Below are 15,645 nucleotides of genomic sequence, written 5' to 3' on the forward strand. Positions count from 1 at the left end.
CAAAACCATCATTTTAAAATACAGGTGGCAGGACTGTGGCCAGGACTTTACCAGCTGTAACTGGCTAGCCAGAAGATATGAGGATGACCTACATTACAGTGTTTTCTAAGGACTACTGCAGTAAAATATGTGAAGCACTTTGAATGATCCAAAGCATTACATGTATGGTATGCTTTTCTATCTTGTTCAGTATTCATGGATGATACATACCATGTAGGAGTTGCATATGCTAGAGCAGGGGAAGGAGGGGCTCCCAAATTGGCTTACATCATTCTCCTCTCTTCCATTTTATCCTCACAACAACCCTGTGAGATTGGTTAGGTTGATGGTGTGGTCAATTATGCACAAGGTGTTTGCTGCATGATGGAGGCGAATGTCTGCCATGGCAAAATCTCTTGTACGGATATAGCTCCTCTTGCCCCGTTTTCACTTTCCCTTTTCTTCACAGCAAGCAAATCCACTTATAGCACAATTTTAATTTTGCTTCACTGCCAAAATGGGACACTTTTGTCAGTGGGATAGCTTTGCCCCGGACTTCTTCCCTCTGCCCACAGCCAGCCCACCCCATGTTGCTTTGCACAATTTCCCCCACCCTCTTTCCTGTTGTTGACTACTACCTGCCATATAATTTCTATGGCCCATGGCCTTCCTACTCCTGCATATCTTTTTTAATTTTTTAGATTAAAAAAAATTAAATAACCACATTGACAGATCGATGAATCAATATTAATACTTTTAAAAAGTCAAAATAATAAAGACTAATTGATCAGTCAAAACATCTGATTTGCCCCTGCATTTGATCAACAAACTGGGAGGTCTCCAGCTTCATATACACAAGCAATCAATGATTCCAGACCACATTGGTCTTGATGGTTGGGTTTACAGCACATTGGAGATGGACCATCATGAACCTGGGGAGCTTAGCAAATGGCAGCTCGCATTGTCCTTTTGAGGTTTTGCAGTTTGGGCAAAAGTATACAAATTCTGCATTCGTGACTTCTTTAATAGTTCACCTTTTATGTTGATAGATTGATATATTCATCTATTGATAAGATTAAAGATAAAATTAAAGATTATATTAAACATTAAAGCATGCATGCATACTAGAGAACACACGAACATCACCCCCCCCCCAGTGCAAGCAAGAAGCCAACTGATGGGTAATGCCTGCCCCACTGCAAACGGTGGTGGGTAATAATGCTCATAGTTCTGTCCTGTCTGGCAGATCTTACATGACCTGATAGTTATTTTTCTTAGCTGGCCTCAGATTCCACTGTATTTAAATTCTTTGATACAGACTGTCTTGTTGAAATAAACAAATATATTATATATGGAGTATTCTGGTTACACTGCCTTTGTTGATACTCCAGCACTTTCTCCACTTTGAAAAATAAATGTTGATGGATAATTCATAAAACTAGACCCTTGGAGACTGAGCATGCAATACTCCTATAACATAAGGCTGACACTTTGGCTATTAGACTGTACAATCTATGGTGACCTTCAAAGGAAGTTCTCAGGTATTAAATGAGTTACATGATACAGCTTCAGTACAGATCTTTGAATGGGTCTGCATTACAATATTGAACAATTGTTCTCTTGTGTGATAGTCATGGAAGATACGGACACATAAAAATAGTCAAATGGACACCACAGCAGTGTCTTCTGCTAAACTGTTAACTACATCACAATGCAAATATTCATACTTTAAAATACTGATTTCACCTTGCGTGCTGATTTGTGGAGCTTCCCTTGCCCCAAGAATGTAACACAACTTTTGTTGGAATAAAATTTTGGCTGCAGCCCTTTTATTAAGCAACACGGAAGCCAGGCAAGCATAATGGGCACATCCTAGCTGCCAGGCAGTCTGCCTGCTGAATCCAGCATCATCCCCAATCCCTATTGGGGAATTGAGACAGAAAGTTACTATGTGCCACCTGAGCATGCAAGAGAAGGAGAGGGCGGGGAGGGAGTTAGGGGTGGCAGGGAAGGGAAAGGAGGGGCCCGACATCTGGACATGGCCCACCCACCCTAGAAGAGGGAGGGGGAGGGGAGGGAGGAGTAGCATGCAAGGGAGGGGAGGGAGTGACGGGTGGCATGTCAAGGAGGGGAGGGAAAGGGAGGGGCCATTATGTGACAACCCTTCCTGCCAGGGGTAGCGAGCTCTTGCAATGCCTCCGCGGCTTGCATTAGGGAGCACGCTCCATCCCCAGGCCTCTTATGCGGGTAGGTCCAGTGCACAAGCACAGCCTCCCTGAAAAGGATGTGCTCCTATGCCCATACCCGCCAAAGACTATGACAAAACAACCAAATAAACCAACCCAACCCATTTTAACCAAAGGTAGGGAGGGTGAGTCTGCTTGATATCTAATCCTTGAAAGAGGCTGGAACACGGTGGGCAACACCTTATACAGGCTCACCCGCCCCCTCCCGTGTCACGTGATGAGGCCCCATCACGTGATTCAAGGCCGAGCATGCGCATCCACGTTGCTCACCAGTTGGGACTTGCCGGCCCCATAACGGCAGCCCCGGCTGATTCCAGGGCTGTGTTTTCCTTTTTAAAGTGTGTTTTCAGTGTATCCTTGCTCAGTGACCAAGGGTTTCTTTGGATGGAGAAAGGAGTCAAATTATTGTGAATATTAAAAATCCTTGATAAATTACCTGGAAGTAGGGGTGGGTAGCGTGGTGGCCAAGTTTGCAGATGATACCAAATTATGTAGTGTGGTGAGAACCGCAAAGGATTGCGAAGAGCTCCAAGCAGACCTTGATAAAATTAGGTGAGTAGGCTAAGAAATGGCAAATGCAGTTCAATATAGCAAAATGTAAAGTGATGCACATAGGGGCAAAAAATCCAAACTTCACATATACGCTACAGGGGTCAGTGCTATCAGTCACAGACCAGGAAAGGGATTTGGGCGTCTTAGTTGATAATTCCATGGGAATGTCAACTCAATGCATGGCAGCTGTGAAAAAGGCAAACTCTATGCTGGGGATAATTAGGAAAGGAATTGAGAATAAAACTGCAAAAATTGTCATGCCCTTATATAAAGCAGTGGTACGACCGCACTTGAAGTACTGTGTTCAGTTCTGGTCATCACATCTCAAAAAGGATATTGAAGAGATAGAAAAAGTGCAGAGAAGGGCAATGAGGATGATTGAGGGACTGGAGCACCTTCCTTATGACGAGAGGCTGCAGCGTTTGGGACTCTTTAGTTTGGAGAGGAGACGTCTGAGGGGGGATATGATTGAAGTCTATAAAATTATGCATGGGGTAGAAAATGTTGACAGAATTTTTTCTCTCTTTCTCACAATACTAGAACCAGGGGCATCCATTGAAAATGCTGGGGGGAAGAATTAGGACGAATAAAAGGAAACACTTCTTCACGCAACGTGTGATTGGTGTTTGGAATATGCTGCCACAGGAGGTGGTGATGGCCACTAACCTGGATAGCTTTAAAAGGGGCTTGGACAGATTTATGGAGGAGAAGTTGATTTATGGCTACCAATCTTGATCCTCTTTGATCTGAGATTGCAAATGCCTTAACAGTCCAGGTGCTCAGGAGCAACAGCCGCAGAAGGCCATTGCTTTCACCTCATGTGAGCTCCCAAAGGCACCTGGTGGGCCACTGCGAGTAGCAGAGAGCTGGACTAGATGGACTCTGGTCTGATCCAGCTGGCTTGTTCTTATGTTCTTATGTTCTTGATGCATTAAGCCTAATATTTCATTCATGGTAAGGAAAGTTCAGGAGAATTCCACCAATATACAACTATCTGATATATAAGCATTGTGCTTCCAGCACTGGAATTATAGTACAAATCTCTCTGCAACTGACCTTGCCCTTCCAAAAAAACTTCTCATTGTATACTGTGATTTCCCAGAAATTGGCATTATTATCGAAAGTTAACCCCAGTAATCTATTGTCTAGAGTGCCACAGTTTAGTGACAGAGCACAAGCTCCAGGTTAAATTCCCCCCTTAAAAGATCGCAGGTAGCTGGGCTAGAAACCTGCTGCCAGTCCTAGCACATGAGCTAGATCAGGGGTAGGGAACCTGCGGCTCTCCAGATGTTCAGGAACTACAATTCCCATCAGCCTCTGTCAGAATGGCCAATTGGCCATGCTGGTAGGGGCTGATGGGAATTGTAGTTCTTGAACATCTGGAGAGCCGCAGGTTCCCTACCCCTGAGCTAGATGAACATTCAATATAAATCAGCTTCATGTGAGGCCTTAAACTCACCAAGTGATCTTAATCAAATCACATGGGCATGGTTCATATGAGGTAAAATCCCCAATGTGGAGCAGTTCTTGTGGCTACAGGCACATAATATGATGGGAGTTTATTGCCTATTAATCAGACCTTTCTCTCAAACTATAAGACATATGATAATGTGTTTGAAATTGCCTTATACCAAATTAGACCATTTGCCTAACTAGGGTAGAGATGTCTACTTTATCAGGTAGTTGTTCTTCAGATTCTTAGGTGAGTGCCACAAGATACAGAAATAATACATCTCCCCTAATTGAATGTAGTCGAATGGGAAAGGTCACAACTGTCCTTCAAAGTATCAAATTTCTTCACACACCTGGATTTAGAAAATAAGAATAGAATTCAAAATAAAAAATTACTACCATTTCTGAAAGCTCTGCAGTTTGTCAACATAGTATGGAAGGCTTACAGAAAGTTGTGTGGTACTCATTTTGACAATGCTTTGTACCAGACAAAAGTTTACTGAAATGGGAATAATGTTGATTTAAGAATGTGGGGGAAGCTATTTAAAATTTTTAAAAAATATCATAGTGTCTTTGGGTGGAAATCCTTTGTTCTGTGTTTCAGATTGCTTTCTCTATTTAGTTGAGAACCTACATTGAAAACCTTGTCATATATTATGTGGCATTTAAAAGCACTCTAATATTTTTACATTTGGACTGAAAACCGTATGGTGCACTAAGGAGTACATTAGTTTGGACTGCTGAAGAATATAATTCAAATTTAGCCATGACATCACTGGTGGTCTGGAGTTATTGGGGTAAGTTGCCATTTCAGTTATCAATCTGAACTAATTTTAAGGGGTTGTTGTGAAGATTTGTGTTTTAACATAGGTGGTATAGAATTAATCTTTTGAGCCAAATGTGATGGCACTAAAATCTGAAATGACTTGAAGCTGTTAAGAATCTTCTCCTTGGCAATTTTAAGAAGCCAAGTCCAAATAACCAAAGGCTGGACTGGACTCCTTTAAAAATCACCCCAGTGCCATTAATCATCAGCCCCGCAGCTCTCCTCACCCAAACTTATCTGACTGTGATTGCAGATATGTTGGGGGGCACAGCACCTGGGAGGCTCCCGAGTACGGCAGCCATTCTGCTTGGAAACGGGTCTCACAGCGCCCGGGAGGCTCTCGAGTACGGCAGCACCTTGCTTGGAAAAGGACCCCCCAACACCCAGGGGGGTGCCCGAGTACAGCAATAGACTGCTTGGAAAAAGGCCTCTCACCTGCAACTGACCTCTCCTTCCAAAGGTGGTTTTGAAGAAACCTGCTGACATTGCAGACTCTCTGGCCCCAATGTGTGCACGTGCAAATGCCAATTCTCCTGCTCAAATCCCCCTGTGCTCTTTGCCCCATCCATTGTGTTGTGCTTCCCCCCACCTATGCCGTGTTTGATTTTCCACCTGTAACTGTCAATAAAAAGGCTGGAAGGGAAGCACTACGGCAGAGTTGCCCTGACGCTTCTCTCAGTCCACTAAAACGACATGCTGCCTCCGTTGCTGTAAGACAACAAGTGGCCTTGAGCTTCGCCACCCAACTCATCGTCGTCTGGAACAGACCCCTGGTGCACCTCGTCTTTCTTGGACCCCTTATCAATGTGAGTATGGGATCATGCCTTAGCTCAGGAGAAGCTACGCACGTCGAGGAGATACAATTCCTGGGACATAAGTAAATGTCCTGTAGCAACTAGAGATTTCGCGAGAGTTGGTTGAGGAAGTAAACAGGCAATTACTCAGATCCGGGGACGCCCGATCTGGCAGGATTGGGTTGGTACTTCACTCAGAACCCCGCACTCCGATTCGTGTCCTCCACTCATGGTTTCAGTGCAGGCAATCGAACAGCAAGTCCCCGATTGCTCTAAAGCAGCGCCGGACATCTTTTCCTCCTCCCCTGACAAATCGCCCTTGCCGTCACCCCCCCGCCTACCCTATGCCCGTCATCCACCCTCCCATGCGCCCCTGTTATTTCTCCTCCATCCCCAGCCTGCCCTCCCAGCTCCAGCAGAGCTGAGTGAGCAAGAGCTGTCACCACAAACAGCAGAATGCCTTAAAGCTGAACTGCAAGATAAGAAAACTCTCAGTACAGAAAATGCAGATCTCCTTGCCCTGTGCCCGGCACACTCCACTGAGAAGCAAGATCAGGATAGCAGAAACATAGGACTGGATTTTAAGCAAGGTACAGGATCCAGCCACCCTCAGCAAAGCCAAGACAGTATTGAGCATTTCTCTTGGCCACAGAGTGATTTCTCAGCTCTTCAGCAAATGTTAGATCCCAGCCCTTGCTCCAACACCTCAATAAGGTTCACAATTTTGGCTGAGCTAAGAGATTTAAGCAGAGCAATGTCCCTATGCAGCAAGCAGCCCACAGAAATTTTGGTGACTTCTCTCCTAGATAACAAAGTCCAGAAAAAGCCCCATTCTGTGCTCCTTCTCACCCATTTCCAAGACCTAGGTAAATTCGGCTAGGATTGCCTGGAGTTCACAAGGTTCCAGCCAGAGACCAACAGTAAATTGGTGCCTGGGATCTGGCAAAGACCTGAGATAAAGGTGAGTGGAACCATAGGCTAAAAAGAAAAAGCCAGCAACCCTAAATTCAAACCTTCATTCTTTAAAACATCCCACTAAAAGTAGGCAAAACAAAATTAAGAAATTTAAAAACCCCATCAAGAAACAAAATTCAGGTATAGTTCAACAAAAAAGCAATCAGGAATTTGGAGAAAAATTACAAGCCTGTCTCAAAGACAAATCAAGAAATCCCAGACTTAAGCAGAGAAGTAAAGCTGAGCCACTCCCAAGTCCCTCCTTTCTCAAGGAGATGAGAGGATGATTGATGCTTCAGTTTCCCCAAAGCAAAGACCAAAGGAAATCATAGCCTCTGAGAATGTGCAAAGTTCTAAACTCAGGGCTCCAGATATAGAAAACACTAGCAAATGCCCTGCAAAGCAAGTTTCATTGGCAGAACAAATTGGATAGCTGTTCCAAGACACCAGAAAAAAAAAACTCCAGTGTTTTTTTTAGACAATGTAACTGTACATTTTAGCTCCCAAAGAACAAAGACTGTCTGACAAAAATCTAGAATTTTTGGCAGGAGAAAACATCTTAACAATTTTTATTGCAGCTAAAGAATATCAAGAGAACTAGGAAAAATGTTTGTACCTTTTAAAATCTGGAATCTCAGATTTCAGCTCAACTGTAGAGCTTCCAGTTTTAAATGCAGCCATTCTTAAGAAATCTCACACAAACTGCCTCTGTCTTAGAGAAACCTCTGAAAAAGTCAACATTGCAACGCTCACCCCTTAATCCTATATAGATAAAAGTCTAAGAATGATTAACCCTTTTCCATCTGTAGCAAGCAAAGAAGAGCCCCACCTCCTTGGAAAACCAAAAAGGGGGGGGTGGAGAAACTAACTCAAACCTTTTTTCTTTTATTTAGGTGAATGTATCAAACAAAAATGATCCAGCTTGGTAGTCCACCTCTTTGGAAAAAAGAGGGGAATTTAACTCAGATGTTTTATTTCCTTTATTTAGGTGTTTTATAACATACAAATGATCCAGTTTGATGGCCCCACCCTTTCAGGAACAGAAAGGGGAAAAATCTAGCACAATTTCTTTCCTTTAATTTAGGTATGTCAAATAAAACATGATCTATGTTGTATGTATTATATCTCTGCCACTTAACAGCTCAAAAGGTGGAAAAGTTATTGTGATATTTTGCATTCAATTGTTGTTGTTTAAAATCTTATTTCTTACACTCATCCCACATGGTCTGTCTACTTGAGACAATGATTAATTAACTAAATTGGATTCTGTACTGAAAGTGTACTTAGCCATATGAAGCTGCAGCTCATATTATTAACTCCACAGAAGTACTGATTTGGAATGTTAGAATAAAACATTTTGTGTGTTTGGATTATGGGAGGGCCGCCCATGGTCCAAAATGCATAGAAATGAGAATCTTTGAAAGACTTTGCTTGAAAAGAAAGATTAATGGTGATAGGAATGGAAAATTTAGCAATACAGACCACTCCAGTTAACTGCTTAACCATGCCATCACGTGTTCTATAATTGTATATGCTCTGTGTTATGTCCTTGTTTCATGAAAAAGTTTCTAATGCGCCCTCCCTCAATGGAGAGATTTTTCATTGCCTTTATGGTATAAATTTTTGGATTTTTACTTGCTTAGTTTTAAAACTTTCCTTTTTCTTAACCGCTTTAAAAGAAAAAATGCCAATGTTTTGAAAATATTTTGTCATTAGTTTTGATTTGTTTTGTCTTATTTTCAGTTAGTGAAATGCCTTTTATTTTCATTTTGCTTTCCTCCCCATCAGAATGCTTGAATCGTGGTGGTTATGTTTTAGTCTAATTCATTTTAATCCTTTTTTCCCTTTTCTTACTTTGGCCAAATAAACCAATGCAAGGGGAGATGTGGGAAGATCCCAATCATTAATCATTCAAAGGAATCACTCACAGTAGCAAAAGTTCTTTTCACAGAATTTAAATCTACTCACTCTGCCCTCAGCCAACCAAAGCGAGAACATCTCATAACAGGTTTTACTATAATCAAGATTTAACTTGGCAAGAGCCAACCCTCCTAATAACTTGGGAAGGGTCAGCCTGTTCTTCTTCTTCCACAGGTCCTGTCTGGCTCCCGGCTTAAGTACGCTTGTCCCACCAGCCATGGCCTGGCATCAGGAGGGCCAACCCAATTCGGATGGAAAGGTGACCCTGAAGCAAGACCAACAGCCCCAGAGGTTGCCTCACCAACAAGGGCAACCAGCCACCCCGGAAAATCTCTGCAATGCAATGTTTGCGGCTATAAATGCAAATTCTACAGTCACAATTTTGTGCTTTCTCTGTTTCCTGATGCCTGTGAAGATTTGCTCTCCTTGCCACCCATGCCACAAGACCCAGAACTTTTGGGAGAGACTGGCTTCGGCTGCTAACGTTTCTACTTTCTGCCTGAGTCAACATCAGGGGGCAGGAAGATTGCTGAGCTCCTGCTTGCTCCCTGTTTGCAAAGCCCCTGGACAATTTCTAAATGTCTCTGGACTGGGACAATTCATGGATGCTTCCACCATCAAGCATTCCATGGGCCACAATTGGGGCCCTATAGTGAAAACCCTTCCCAAGGGTGCCTTTTCTTTCCTTTCTACGAATGTAACAACATTAATCATAAGAACAATACTTGTGAACTGCTCCCATATAGAGGACATTTCTTATGTTAATGCACACATATTGCTCCCCCCTGGTTGATTTTGGACTTGTGGTCAAAGAACTTTCATTTATATCCCTGCAAACTTGACTGCGGGGACTGTGTTGTCTTAGTCATTTAACTGTAATTTTGCCTCAATTGCCTCACCCCGTTCACTCTGCTCACAGCCATGCCCATCGCACTGCCATCCCTCTTGATTCATCATGTTGAAGTGATATCAGCTTTTCTCCAAAGCAGAATATGTTTCCCTTGCCTTTTTCCTCGTAGGCCTCTCAGGCCTGGCAACTTACAACACAAAGCTGTTCGAAAATCTTTCTGGCTTAAATTCTCACCTAGTGGTACTATAATTCAAACATTGATTGGTTTTGCTTGCATGTATTTTCTCTTAGGTAGCTGTTTATTTCAATGTGTTTTTAGGATTGTTAAGTAACTGTTGGCAGAAACGCACTGATTTTCCCCTACATAAGAAAGGTGCATTTGTCTTGTCCAAACAATTGGGCCAGATCCAAAGCTGAGGCGACCTCTTGGTGCAGGAGGCTTGAGGTGCCGTAGGTGAGGAGAGTGTTGGGGGCTGGCCTGGGAGGCTCTAGTGCGGCAGCCATTCTGCTTGGAAGCAGGTCTCCACAGCCTGGAAAACTCGAAATGCGAGCAGCACCTTGGAAAAGGACCCCCCCCCAACGCGAGGGGTGCCGAGTACAGCAATGAGCTGCTTGGAAAAGGCCTCTCACCTGCAACCTGACCTCTCCTTCCAAAGGTGGTTTTGAAGAAACCTGCTGACATTGCAGACTCTCTGGCCCCAATGTGTGCACGTGCAAATGCCAATTCTCCTGCTCAAATCCCCCTGTGCTCTTTGCCCCATCCATTGTGTTGTGCTTCCCCCCACCTATGCCGTGTTTGATTTTCCACCTGTAACTGTCAATAAAAAGGCTGGAAGGGAAGCACTACGGCAGAGTTGCCCGCGCTTCTCTCAGTCCACGAAACGACATGCTGCCTCCGTTGCTGTAAGACAACACAGATAGGCCTCTCTTAAAGCCCTAAATTACACACCTGGTATCGGGAACAAAACAAAACACAGCAGCATTTCTGGTGTCAAATTGTTAAAAATGAATATCTCTAATGTTCCATGTCTGTATAAACATGAAGGAGGGAAAGTTACAAATGAACTGAAGGAACTGAATGCTGTGGCCAGCTGCTTCATTCCAGAATTAATTTAGAATTCTCCAACTTAAACCAAAATTAAAGTGAAGTGAAACACAGTTCAAAAATCTGGACTGATAAAGAGATGGAATGGAGAAAGCTACTCATGCCTATATAAAAATGCCCAGTGCAGTGTTTGAATCTATGTGTTCATTAGAGTGATATCCTATGCAGAAGTTACTACTGTGTGAGCTTATTTATTTCAATTGGTTTAGCCTGGAATAACTCTGCATTGGTCTGCATTGTTAGAACCTCACAAGGTAAATACTATTTCCATTAATATACCTTCAGTGCTGAGATCTGAGAAGTGCCTCCTCAAGGCATGGGTGAATGTATTACTGACACTTGTGGGCGGATCCAGAGGCACTTTGGGGGGCATCTAGAGACATCTGGTGCCCTGGGGGATTTTAAGATCCCAATGACAATTCTGTTGAGGCTGTGTTGGGAGCCTGGAATGGGAATCTCATGAGAATTTACCAGTGTGGTTGCCTCTGTCAGTCATTCCTACTTCAAGGCAGAAGAGCTACAAAAAGTCCAGAATAGCACTGGCAAAAAAATCAAATGGAATCTGACAGGGTGTGCTTTAGAGCTCATTTGAAGATCTATGAGGCAATGACAACAGTGCCAAAGAAATCCTACTTCTTTCACTATTGCATCAGTTAGTTCATGCCCAGTCTTGTTATTTTAAGTATTTTGGCTCTTGTTGACTTCAGAATCTGACCCAGTCTCAGGCACTAATGATTAGTTGTGATGCTTTTGCCACTTTTTTAAAAAATGAGACATTTTCTTTAATACATTCTGATTTGAATTCTGTTTGTAGTATAGCTGAGATACTGGAAATCTCTGACACACTCTCTGGTCCATTTATGTACCACATTATTATTATTAACAATATTTGTATGCCACCTTTTTGCCCAGTCAGATTCACAAAGACAGCTACCCACAAAGCAGGTTAAAACAAAGAATTGCAAAAACACATCATAAAAACAATTAAAACTAAAACTAAAGTGCATATGTAAAAGCACATAAAACAGTGGTTAAAACATAGGGCATATGTAGGATAATTGAGGGAATACCATACAAAATTAGTCTCCATCTGCTGGTGGAAGACAGTGATTGAAGGGAATAGATTACCATACCTCTGGTGTCCTTTAGTTTCGGTGCCATGACCAAGAAGGACTTCTGTCAGCTAGTCATCCACCTCAGAAGGCGAGGGCACCCAAAGTAGGACCTCAGAAGATAATCTTATTGATTGCGTAGATTAATACAGGAGTAAGTGATGCTTCAGGTATGTTGGTTCCGTATATGGCTTTAAAGGTCAGCACTAGCACCTTGAATGGGGCCTGCGAGCAAATTGGAAGCCAATGCAGATGGGTCAAGACAGGAGTGATATGCTCCCTATGACCCATTTCAGTCAGCAACCTAGCTGTAGCATTCTGTACCAACTGAAGTTCCAGAACACTTTTCAAGGGCATTACAATGAAGAGAGGACTGCAGTAGTCTAATTTTGAACTAGTTACTGCAATGGATGATAATGGGATCTTAGGTTCTGAGAAAGCCACTGCTTGTACTTTGGATCATTGTCCATCCGGCTTACTGAAATCATGTAAGGATCACATTAATGATCCTGTAAGGATCACATGGCCCAGATTCTTCAGCTTTTCTTCATAGGAATGGTGCTCCAACTCTCTAATCATCTTGGTTGCCCTCTTCTGATTAATCAGAAGTGACTTTGATGTTTCGAATCTTCATCACCCTTGTTATAAAAGCAGCAACATCTGTGGTTATCTGGGAGTTTTTGTCACGGAGTAAGTATTTAAGTTTTCCTTTGTCAGAAGTCAATATGGGGTTTTATGAACATATCTCTTAAGGATGTAGAAAATTTACAGTGTATGAATACATGTGCAATGGTCTCTATATGCCCCTGCGAACAAGGACGGAGCTGCTTGCTGTACGGAAGGAAACATAAGAGATTGAAGATGGTCACTAATACAAGCATGGTATGCGTGAAGGATACCACTCATCCCCTTTCAGTTCCACAGCTTGGACTCAGTTTAACAGAGACAATAGGATGGCCCTGCCAGGAAGTTGATCAAGCCTAATACAAGGAAGGAGAAGCTCTGAAGGGCAATTATGGCAGTTTCCTAATCACAACATCTTTTACAGGAGAGCATTCCTATAGCTGCCAAAATCAAATTAGCATTTACAAGAAGCTAAGAGTTTGAAGCAAAGGATTATTTCAAATAAGAAAAAAAATAAACCGTAACCATTCTTTTTAACATACACTTTTTGATACATTCAGAGTGGATTTTCACTATAAATGCCTCTTTAAGCTAACTATAGCGCCTTGCAAATGTCTTCAATTTACATAAATATACCTCAAATATTTATAGATCGGTAGATATAAATGTGCATTTAAATGTGACTACCAAAGTGCAGTACAACAGAAAGCTCTTACACATCTCCCAATTAATTCAAATAATTGCACGTTGGCTTATTAAATTACACATTAGATAGGTAAAATATAGCTTACCGACAGTTTCAAGCACTAAAATGAGAGAAGTGCTACTGCCAGGTAGTCAGTGGAGTCGAACTGCTGCTTTGAGATCTAAGGCACAGAGCAACTAATTTTGAAATACAAATGACAGGCATATGTGCACACTTTTAAACAGTTTTTCAGACATTGTCAAATATTTCTGCATGCCTTGGCTAGGCAAAAACTGCATACAAGAAGTTCTAGTGTGGTGGGGGAGAGCAAATCAAATAGACTAGCTACTTCCTCAAGTTCTGGTGCCGTACATTACAATCTAAAGCAGAATTACACCCTTTTAAGCAATGTTCAGAGTAGACTATTTCATGTTTTATATTAGTTCCAGCATACTAGAATCTGGAGTAGTTTCAGTCCAGATTATACTCATGTCTCTGGATAAACTAGGTTCAGGAACTAATCTGAAGGATTCTACTAGGCCTTAAGGTTCTGTACTGGTTTTCTCCTGAATAAAGTTACCATACATTTATGACCTTTAGCATCATCCTAGATTATTCCAACATCTTACACTAAGCCAATTGACATCAATGAATCCAGAAGGATGTAAGTTAGGATCATACTGTTTAGGATCATACTGCTAAACAACCAGTGATATAAAATACTTTGTGATACATTTTCACATGCTGCTGTAGAACCCTCCCACCTTATAACTGCATAAACCCCCAAATGTTTAGAATTTCAAATTGTAGTACAATCTAAGTGTTGAATTCATTGTTGAAAAACAAACTGTTGATATTGTCCTAATAATCACCTATGTGTTAAAGTTGCCAGGTCTTGGTGGTGGTGAGGGGTTGCCAAATCTAGCTTGGGAAACTTCTGGACATTGAGAATGGTGACTGCGGAGGACAAGGACCTCAGTGGAGTACAATACCACACAGCCCACCCTCCAAAGCACCCATTTTCTCTAGCAGAAATGATCTGTAGTCTGAAAATGACCTGAAATTCCAGGGGATCTCCAGGTCTCACCTGGCTGACATCCATACCTATGTGTACAAATGATTGTGTATGCAGATTGGAATGGGGGGGGGGAACAGAGGCATACTGACCTGGGGACATGGGGATACCTATGTCCCTGGGCACATACCTTTCAGTCACATGGGGGGAGCTGGAGGTCTGGGCTGTGTGCTTTTAAAAGCACGTAGCTGGAGGCTGGCAACTGCTCTCCCCAGGCTCTGGGGAGAGCAGCAGCTGGGCTGCAGGGAGCCGGGGGGGGGCTTGTGGGGACCCCTCCCCCTGAGCCTTGCCACTGAGCGGGGGAGTGCCCAGAGTTGTCTCCAGGCACCATTTTCCCTCCGGGCGCCTCTGGGAGGAATTACTCATTTTCCCACTACAACTCCTTAGGTCACATCAGATTTTTTCTCCAAAGGAATTTCTGACCTGTAGGAGCAACATGAATAAAGCACAAAAGGTTATGATGGGTCATGGGTGGAAAAGTCCTGAGAAGTCTCAGTATATGTGTGGACATGACCTTTGGATTCACATCCTGTCTTTTGGTAGCAAAAGTCAAACAACTGGCTGGTAAGCTTTCATAGTAGGTAACAATTCAGGGCACATAAGCAAATAGAACAGATAATGAGAAAATCCCATGCCTTGTCTGTGTGTCACAGGCACATGAATATGAAGACTGGCACAATGTGGCAAGAGGGGTACAGTAGGTGTTTAATCTGTACTGTAAACACAGTATCCTTTCTGCAATTGCAATTTACATAGCAGACAGACATTAAAGTGAACTGAATACTAGTACAGCCATTTTGGCTTGCCTCTTTTGCCATGCTTCAGACATTTTGCAGAACCTTTATGTTAAAGCATGACATGTATGTGTATTTGTTTATACATTCATCATGTCTTTTAAAAACTGCACTTTTTAAAAAAGAGTTGCAAAACTACTCTCACAACTGGGGTGGCATTTGGTTTCATGATGGGTTGAGAATAAAGCAACAGGTGTTTTCCACGGGCAAATCTTTCCCATTCAAGCTCTACCTTACTGAAAATCTGTACAACTCATTTTTAAAAGACCAAACACAAATGCATCTGTTTACAAAGCAAAATACTGCATCTGCCACTCTTTCTGCAGTACATGTGTCTGCTTTCAAAGGTACTAGTCCGACACAGGTGCAGTTTAAGCACACTGAAATTAACAGGCTCATTCAACCATTCATTTTTAAAATGTATATCCCATATCTCAGCCAAAGCACCTCAGGCAGTTAACAATAAAATCCAGAGTAAAACAAAATAGAATCCACAGTAAAACACAAACAGGGCAATCTCTACAGCCATTAAAATTCATAAACAGCATGTTTAACTCATTGCTGGATTATGGCCTAAATCAGGGGTCAACAACCTTTACTATCAAAACAGCCATTTTTGCCCCCCCCCCCCCCCCCCCCAACAAAAAGAAAACTGTCTGGAGCCACAAACACATTTG

This window comes from Sphaerodactylus townsendi, linkage group LG02 (assembly GCF_021028975.2).
Source record: "Sphaerodactylus townsendi isolate TG3544 linkage group LG02, MPM_Stown_v2.3, whole genome shotgun sequence".
NCBI classification, from domain to species: Eukaryota; Metazoa; Chordata; class Lepidosauria; order Squamata; family Sphaerodactylidae; genus Sphaerodactylus; species Sphaerodactylus townsendi.